The sequence below is a fragment of the Micropterus dolomieu genome, linkage group LG08 (genome assembly GCF_021292245.1).
Source record: "Micropterus dolomieu isolate WLL.071019.BEF.003 ecotype Adirondacks linkage group LG08, ASM2129224v1, whole genome shotgun sequence".
Taxonomy (NCBI): domain Eukaryota; kingdom Metazoa; phylum Chordata; class Actinopteri; order Centrarchiformes; family Centrarchidae; genus Micropterus; species Micropterus dolomieu.
In genome coordinates this window covers 11944320-11952653 of record NC_060157.1, presented here as the reverse complement: position 1 = coordinate 11952653, position 8334 = coordinate 11944320, and the positions used below count along the sequence as shown (strand labels likewise).

At 39.5% G+C, this 8334-nt stretch overlaps 1 long non-coding RNA gene across 1 annotated transcript in view; it reads right to left on the bottom strand.

Annotated features, from left to right (window-relative positions):
* The window catches only part of LOC123974544, a 4664-nt gene extending 1605 nt beyond the window's left edge, over positions 1-3059 (bottom strand). The window contains exons 1-2 of the long non-coding RNA XR_006825882.1: positions 2572-3059; positions 1045-1137 (exon numbers count right to left, since the gene is read on the bottom strand). This is a non-coding gene — a long non-coding RNA (uncharacterized LOC123974544). The remainder of the gene's footprint in view (positions 1-1044; positions 1138-2571) is intronic.
* Positions 3060-8334: the final 5275 nt, after the last annotated feature.

The window sequence follows — 8334 nt, the reverse complement described above, 5'->3', positions numbered from 1 at the left end:
CCGACAGTTGATCTTTTCTCTCCAAGTTGCTTTCCGATTCTCTTGTAGCCCATCCCAGCCTTGTGCAGATCAACAGTCTTGTCCCTGATGTCCGTAGAAAGCTCTTTGGTCTTGCCCATAGTGCTGATGTTGGATGCTGGTTGTTTGGGTGTTGACAGGTGTCTTTTATACAGGTAACGAGGTGAGGTAGGTGTATTTGATGTAGATAATTGGTTGGGATTGGGGCTGTGTCTTAAAGAAAGACTAACTGGCTTGTAGGAGCCAGAATACTTGCTGTTTGGTAGGGGGTCAAATACTTGTTTTTCCTCATCAGATGGTTATCAATTTTTATAAATTCATATGATGTGATTTTCTGGAATTTTCTTTGGGATTCTGTCTTTCACTGTTAGAATGTACATTTGATTAAAATTATAGATCGTTGCATTCTTTGTAAGTGGGCAAACCTGCAAAATCAGCAAGGGGTCAAATACTTTTTTCCCCCACTGTATGTGTCTTGTCACTAACACAGACTTCAGTGTGCAAATCCACACACTTCACTGATAAACCACAGAAGTGCTGAGTAACAACAGGCTGCATGAGCCCCTGGCAGGTGCCTGTTCTCAGCTGTTCTCACGTGTCCAAAATACCTGCTACACACCCTGGACCATCTGGTGATGGTGAATGTCTCCTTACTAATGTTATCTGCCCATTTTGCCCTTTTATCAGCATCAGTTTGAGTGAGAACTTACACACAGACTGAGCAAATCTCCATACAGCTGACAGCACTCCTCATAAGCCATACTGCTTTTCTTCATTTTAGTAGCCGACAGGCTTGCTGAATAGCTAAGCTGGCTCGCTTTCTGAAAATACTAAGTTGATCAGATTGATGAAAACACTGCTTACAAAAACAAACAGTAAATACTATCGACAGTATGTGCAAAGTTAACTGTGAAAGTGGCTAAAATAAGGATGACACAGCACTGTAAGGAGATCAATGGTGACATTAATGGTACTGTAGAGGTGACGTCAATCTCAAAAGTACTGAACCCTAATAATTATACTCACAGTGTATTCTCTCGCTCATTTTTCCAGGTCTTCATTGAGGTACACACACAGCCCCTTGAGTATGCATTCCCGCCGAACATCAATGTCATCATCCTAAGTCAGGGGGAATAAGAAACAAGTCATGGAGTTGAGAGTCCTTAAAAATTTCATCATATACACAACACTTCTTTAGTACCTTCATTACCAAACATAACCAAAATGCTGCATAAATGCAAAACAAACCTACAGGCAGACTAAGTCGAATTTGTGGTCTGTGACAACAAATACTGCACCTTATAACCTTCATGGCAGCAGGATTTATTACAGGACTGTATTAGACTTCATTATATTTTACCAAAGATTGCAGCAAGAAAATACCCAGGATCTTTTGAAAGTCTTGACAATCTAGTTTAAACATGTCCAGTGTTTCCCACAGAATAACAGTGCAGTCGATGTTGACTATCAGTTATATACAGGGTGCTAGCCTCGAAAATCCAGCTGCATTCTAACATTAACATAGCTCTCCTTATTAGCTAGGCTCTTTACATGCTTGCTAATAACTTTTTTTTTAAGCTGGGTCTCCAACATTGACAGCGTTGTGTTGGACAGATTAATTCCAACAGAAAATGTAAATTATGAAACATGTAAGGATAAAGTAAGAATCGCTCTAATCAGAGTAATGCACCTCCTCTACATGGAGTTACTGGAGATAAAGATATTGAGGACGTTGGAGGGATATCTATGTATTGTAAATAAGTGCTAATGTTATGAGCAGTTTAGCTTTCACCAAGCTAAATTTAGAAAACACAGAACATTAACTTTACCGACTTTATCAAGTGCTGCTTCCTAATTAATAAGCACAGAGCATGTGCACTGTCATAAAAAAAACTGCAGTTACACTTTAGCCTGGACTAACCTTATTAAGAATAAGTTGTGAAGAATGTGGTCGAAGAATGAATGCTTAACCTTACTGATAAGTGTGACATTAAGAGCATGTTGAATTTCATTGTACAGCAGTCTGCAGACTAAGACTAACGTTACATTAAGCTAACTGTTACCTCTGAAAGTCAGTGACTACTGTACCTATTGTATGAATGGTCAAACTATAAAAGCACACACTGTGCACACATTGTGAGATTTATTAATACACTTACAATAAAAGTCACCCCCATTAGCATCGCTAGCAACTAGCAACGTTAACTAACCGTAGCATTACCATTAACTATTCATGTTGCTCATTTTTGCTAACTCAGTCCTTAAAAACCTCAGCTCAATGAACATAATGCGCCTAACAGGAATATCTATAATGCAGACAGACATTTGACAAGATTTAATTACCTTTACCTTGTGGAGAGCTCTCCAAGCATTGAAGGGCTTTAGCAAAGCTAACGCTAACGAGTGGTAATGTTAGCTAACCTTGACTTTGACATTGACTAATTCGTGTCGCTCGATGTTACTGGCAGATAAAAACCTCAACACGGTCAAAATGATGCACCTAACGTGACTAACTTACATCTGTTTCTGACCAACATGACAAAGTTGTATTACCTTTACTGTGTGAAGAGCTGTCCAGACTGATGAATTCAACCGACCGAATCGAAAAAATGGCGCCCTCGGTGAAGTTTTCATTCAAAGAGCTGCTCCCAGTGGGCGGAGTTTCCAGACAAAACATAACAACGTCCTTTGCTCTTAACATGACTGAGACTTAAAAATTAAACATCAATCAAGATTAGTATAATTCTACATGACTGACATATTTTCAGAGAAGGAACATAAATCAGTTGTGTCGTGTATGCGAACTGTTATTTGTAAAGTGAACAACCCCCCTTTTTCCCTTTTTTCAGTGTATGCTGTTGTTGGAGCGTGAAGCTCGACGCAGCTCCTAGAAGATGTGCTCCTTGGCTTGCACCTCGTCCTCTCCGTCCTGCCTCTTCTTCCTCGGACCCCGGCAGCCCTCCTTCCTCTGCTTCGCCTCGACCCCGGTCCTGTCCCGGTTTGTGCTTGGCTCTGGGGTGCAGTCCTCATCAGAGACAATAATGCTGTCACCATGGAAGCTCTAACATGCAAAACAACGTACATGTTATGAGTCTAACACGAAATACACGTTTGTGTAGTGTAACTGGTGGAAACGGTAAAAAGTGTATCAGCCTGTTTTTAGCTTTGCCCAGTGTTACCACAGCTCTTAGGACAGCTACCTGTTGCTAACAGTTAGCTACCCAGCTCGTTACTGATTAAAACTCAGTCTTTTTAAACCTATCCAATAATAACATGCTAGCTTGATAGTGAGTACTAACAGCCGGGTTAGTTGTTTATTTTCATAATGATAAAGTTAGATGTTTTCTTACCCCTGATGTGAGCCGCAGCTCTCCGCTCACACTGTCCTTGTCCTCCTGCGGTGTCGGCAACGCGCGTTCACGTGTTTTGGGGGCGTGGCTTTGGAAGGACCCCGGAAGGGAGGGGGTGGGAGTTTCTCTGTTGGATACTTTCAAAATCTAGCAGTTTCTGGCTAGTTTCTCAAACTTACCTACCCTGCCTTTAAGTAAAGAATCTGAGTACTTCTTCCACCATGGCAGATATCATGACAACACAGTTTTTTTTCAGATTCTGGAGCATCTTGCTATTGTGTTTTGTGAAAATAATTTTATTCTTGGAACCGCAAGATCTCGTTAAAGAAATGTATTTGAACTGGTGTGTCTGGACCTACAGGGGGCCAGGAGATGATTTTTAGGGGTTGCAAGATTATTGGGTTAGAAAATATTTCTGCAACACACATATATTATCAGACTATGTTGTCTATGTCTTTCTTTAAAGTTTTTCACAACTTTTTTCTTCAAACATACTGAATGGCTTTATCCTGACATCATTATTCTGTTAAATTCACCGCAGAGCTGTGACAGAGTTGACTAAAGCATCATTTGGTCACATCAGTAAGGTTTACTGCCACTACTGTACCACCAATGTGTTTTATGAAGATAAGTATGTTGACAGAGAGATTAAAACAGCTTAGCTAATGATGTCGTTAGCAAAACTTATTATGTTTAATATATCACTGTGATTATGGTGGGAAATTGAATAGTTCAAACTCTCAAACTTTTTTCTTAAATGTTCTGTTTTGATTTAAGGATGCATAGTTAAAATGTCAGTTATTTGGGTCGTCCAAGGGACTTTTTGACAGAGAAAAGAGGAAAGCTAAAGCCAGTGTAGGTAAAATAGACAAATCAGTTTGAAGAAACAATAAAAAAAACCTTTGCAGAATACAAGTTCCCTTAGACTCATATAAGTGCAAATTGGCTATACTTTGTTGCATTTATCAAAAACATTTCAAAGTAATACACATTCACTTTTCAGGAATGAATTTGTGCTTATTTGCAAAATAAGTACACATGAATGAATTCAGATTACTGTCGGCTGCATAGTTGTTCAAAAATGCAGCCTTTTTACTAAAATGGAAAGATTAATTGGTGCTTTTATGGAGTCTAGAGTTTGGTTAATGCTGACAAATTCATTCAGCAGACATAAAATAAGCTTTCACAAAATGCAGTTACTGGTGATGTCAATGACATTAACGTCATGGGATGCTTTGGTCAAGTGCACAAAGGGGAAAATGCAGCACTTAATCTCCCCCACACTCACGTTATATGACAATATCACCTCTCCTGGCAACAGTCATAGAACCACTTGTGTGTGTTTATGTGTGTTTGTGTGTGTTTTGTCTGCGCCTGCCTTATCCAAACTCGAGCACTGTAGCCAAAATAAAATTCAACCAGATGGAGATTGCAATGTGTTTAATGATAGACAGACAGCTTATGTGTGGTGTCACATCAAGTGCAAGAGAGAAGCTGTTCCTCAGTCATAGTTTTTTGTCAGTTAAAGGAATTGTTTGACATTATGGAAAATATGCTTATTCGCTTTCTTGTCTTAGATGACAACTAACTGATACCACTTTTAGATTTCTCCATTTAAATACAGTGCCAAACTCACCATTTTAAGTATGACTGATGTACTTGCCAACTTCCAGACATCATAGCCTAAATTGGGAGACCAAACCTAAGTAGGTATCTGGGATGGTGTTGTGTTGCTCGAGATTGACTTTTTGAAGGTCTTAGCCTCATCTTGTAATCGGCTGAAATTCTACTTAGTCTTTTTGCAGTCTCAAACATAGAGGAATCAGGATTTTATTTCAAGGTCAGGAAGATCACAACTGTGGGAATATCAATAAATTGCCTGTGCACTGTCTGATACATCCTAACTTTGATTGGTATTCCAACCAATAACGTGATTCATTGCAAATTTAAAGAGGTGGTATTATGGTGGTATCTTCATGTTCAAAATTCTATTTAGGGGTTGTACCAGAATAGGTTTACATGGTTTAATTTTCAAAAAACACCATATTTTTTTTATCATACTGCACATTTCTGCAGCTCGTCTTTTCACTTGTGTTGAACGCTTCGTTTTAACTATGGAGTGATACATCTTGTATCTAAATGATCTTTGTTGTTAGTTGCACATGCGCAGTTCCTAGTTAAAGACTACTAGCCAATCAGAAGCAGAGAAGGGCGGGTCATTGAGAAGCCAGCTCCGGTTCAGCTATACATGCTGCCGACCAGCTTGGCAACATAGACTGGAGCAAGAGTTTCAGAGTGGTGAGTTATTAATCTGTAACAAATATATCTTTCATTCGTAAAGTTTTAACTGAATTCTGTCACTACATCACAGTGACAACTTTATGTCCATTGACTGCCTGGAGGGTAGCTAGTGTTTGGAAGGGAGAGGAGAGGTGTGCTGCAGCTCAGTGGTTTTCCACCGGTGTTTTTGAGGGTGTGTCGGACTAGCCGCTTGGCAAGCGTTATATGAGATGCATTTGGCTTTGTGACATCACAGGGATTAAAGGGAAAAGGATGGACTACAAACAAGATGTGTTCAGTCAGTTCAGAGCAGTGTTTTCTGTGGGAGATGGGAACTCTTTTGGGGTGGACTTTAGGCTTTTTCACTTTGCAAACCTATTACATAAAACATGCATAAAAAAGGTATATAACTCAATAAAGGAGATGGGAAAAGCCAAAAAGCATAATACCACCTCTTTAAAATGTTTGTTAACAGCTGTAACCCTTCCTCCTTCACACGAAAGTGAATGTGGGAGATAGGAGAAGCTGTGGCAGTCTTGGAGTGGGAGGATACAGCAAAATCTTTGTAATAATAACTACTGGTTACCTAAACCATAAAGAATTATTCTGTATTAATCTCACTTGATAAACAATGACGAGACAGCCCCATAAACTATGTAGCATCTTGGTCTCAGTTTGGGTGGTGTTGACTACAACACTAATCTAGGAATGTTGCCCTCGGAATATGTGTGTCATCTGTTTGGTTGCATTGTAGGGAATTTATGGAGTAATTTTGTTGCTGGAACGCAAGAGCATAGGTTTTGCTTCAACATTGGAGTGGATACATATTAATTGGGGGTCTGAAAAATGTTGAACATTAGCTGCTTAATTTGCTGCATTGTGGTGACATTTTCTGCACCAATTTCTGCCTTTTCTGCATCATTTTATGGGGGAATATCTTTATTTTTATAAAGGAATACAAAATTCAGGCGGCATGTGACATAAAAACACAACAGAATATAATGCGGTAAGTTCTCTCAGGCAATGTGTATTGCTTTCATATATGTATTCTCCTGTAGATTTTTCTTTTCTCATGTAATATTACCCCTGCTGAGTCAACACACATGTAGACGTGATTTAATCTTTCCTCATCTTTTCTGGGCAGAGTTGATTTGCACTGTGTTTCAATGTTATCAGTTGTTCACAAATGTGTGACGCGAGAATGTGTGAAAAGTGTCAATTGGGAGATCACAACAGGGCCTTTCCGAAAGTGCTTGCTACTCCCTACACTAACATTTCATATCACCATTCACAGGTTAACAACATTGTGTTCAATAAAAAATGCTCTTGTCTGATAGACAACACAACTGTTGTTTTTATTGAATTGTATTTCATCTCATATGACAATCTTCAACCAAAACAGCCTACATTAAATGACTGAATGAATAATAGAACATGGCACAACTAGGCACACAGGGGGATCACGTAACAAGCAACAAAGGCATTAAAGAAAAATAATTAAGTCTTTATACAGTTTTACTGTTTTAAATTCTTCAGACTATATAATGCTTCAATACAATGTTTGATTTATTTTGAAATGTTGTATTTGTGAATGTAGGCCTAATATTTTTTAAATAAGATTAAGAGGTTCAAATAGGCTTTTCTATCACAATGAATATCAATCTTTTCGTAAAAGAATATGATTTTTCTTTTTCGTAAATATATAAAGCGGGCGGCTTGGTGGTCCAGTGCAAGAAGGTTGCGGGTTCAAACCCCGGTTGCCCCGGCCTTTCTGTGTGGAGTTTGCATGTTCTCCCCCGTGTCTGCGTGGGTTCTCTCCAGGTGCTCTGGCTTCCTCCCACCATCCAAAGACGTGCGACCTAGATTGATTGGTGACCCTAAATTGTCCTCAGGCATGAATGTGATTGTGACTGGTTGTTTGTCTATGTGTGGCCCTGCGATTGATTGGCAACCTGTCCAGGGTGTACCCCGCCTTTCGCCCGATGTCAGCTCCAGGCCCCGCGACCCTGTACGCAGGATAAGCGGTTGACGATGGATGGATGGTAAATATCTAAAGCCATAGTCTTAAAGAATTTTTGAAATCTAACCAAAATAATTTGGTTCATAAACAAACACAAAATAAATGACAAATGCTTTCAGATTCATTATTGTAAAAAAAACACTTTTCCTCAACATCAATCCTGAATCTTAACACAACTGTTGTTTATTTAATACAAGTATTATAGCAGCGAGTGCAGCGGTAATGTCAGATCCTATTTACTCTGGGGGAAGAGCCCCAATACATCTCTATTCATCTCCAACTTGGTCTCTCTGTAGGCTTCCAGTTGGCCAATCAGAAGAAAGTGGGCTTTTTGGGAGAGAGGCCTCAGGAGAGACAGGAGCTAAAATGTAATGCTCAGACAGAGGGTGAATAGAGGCGCAGAGGCAATGGACATTATATGAAAAATAATGTGTTTTTTGAACGTCAAAGCATGTAAAAGGTTTCTAGAACACCCCCCCACCCCACCCCCCCCCCCAAAAATATGAGCCTGGAAATGAGCATGTTCCCAGTCTGTTTGCCCAGCTTACTTGCTGCTGGCTGTGGCTTAATTTACTGTACAGACATGAAAGTGATATTGATCTTCTCTTCTAACTCTCAGCAAGAAAGCAAATGAGCACATTTCCCCAAATGTCTCATGTCTGACAT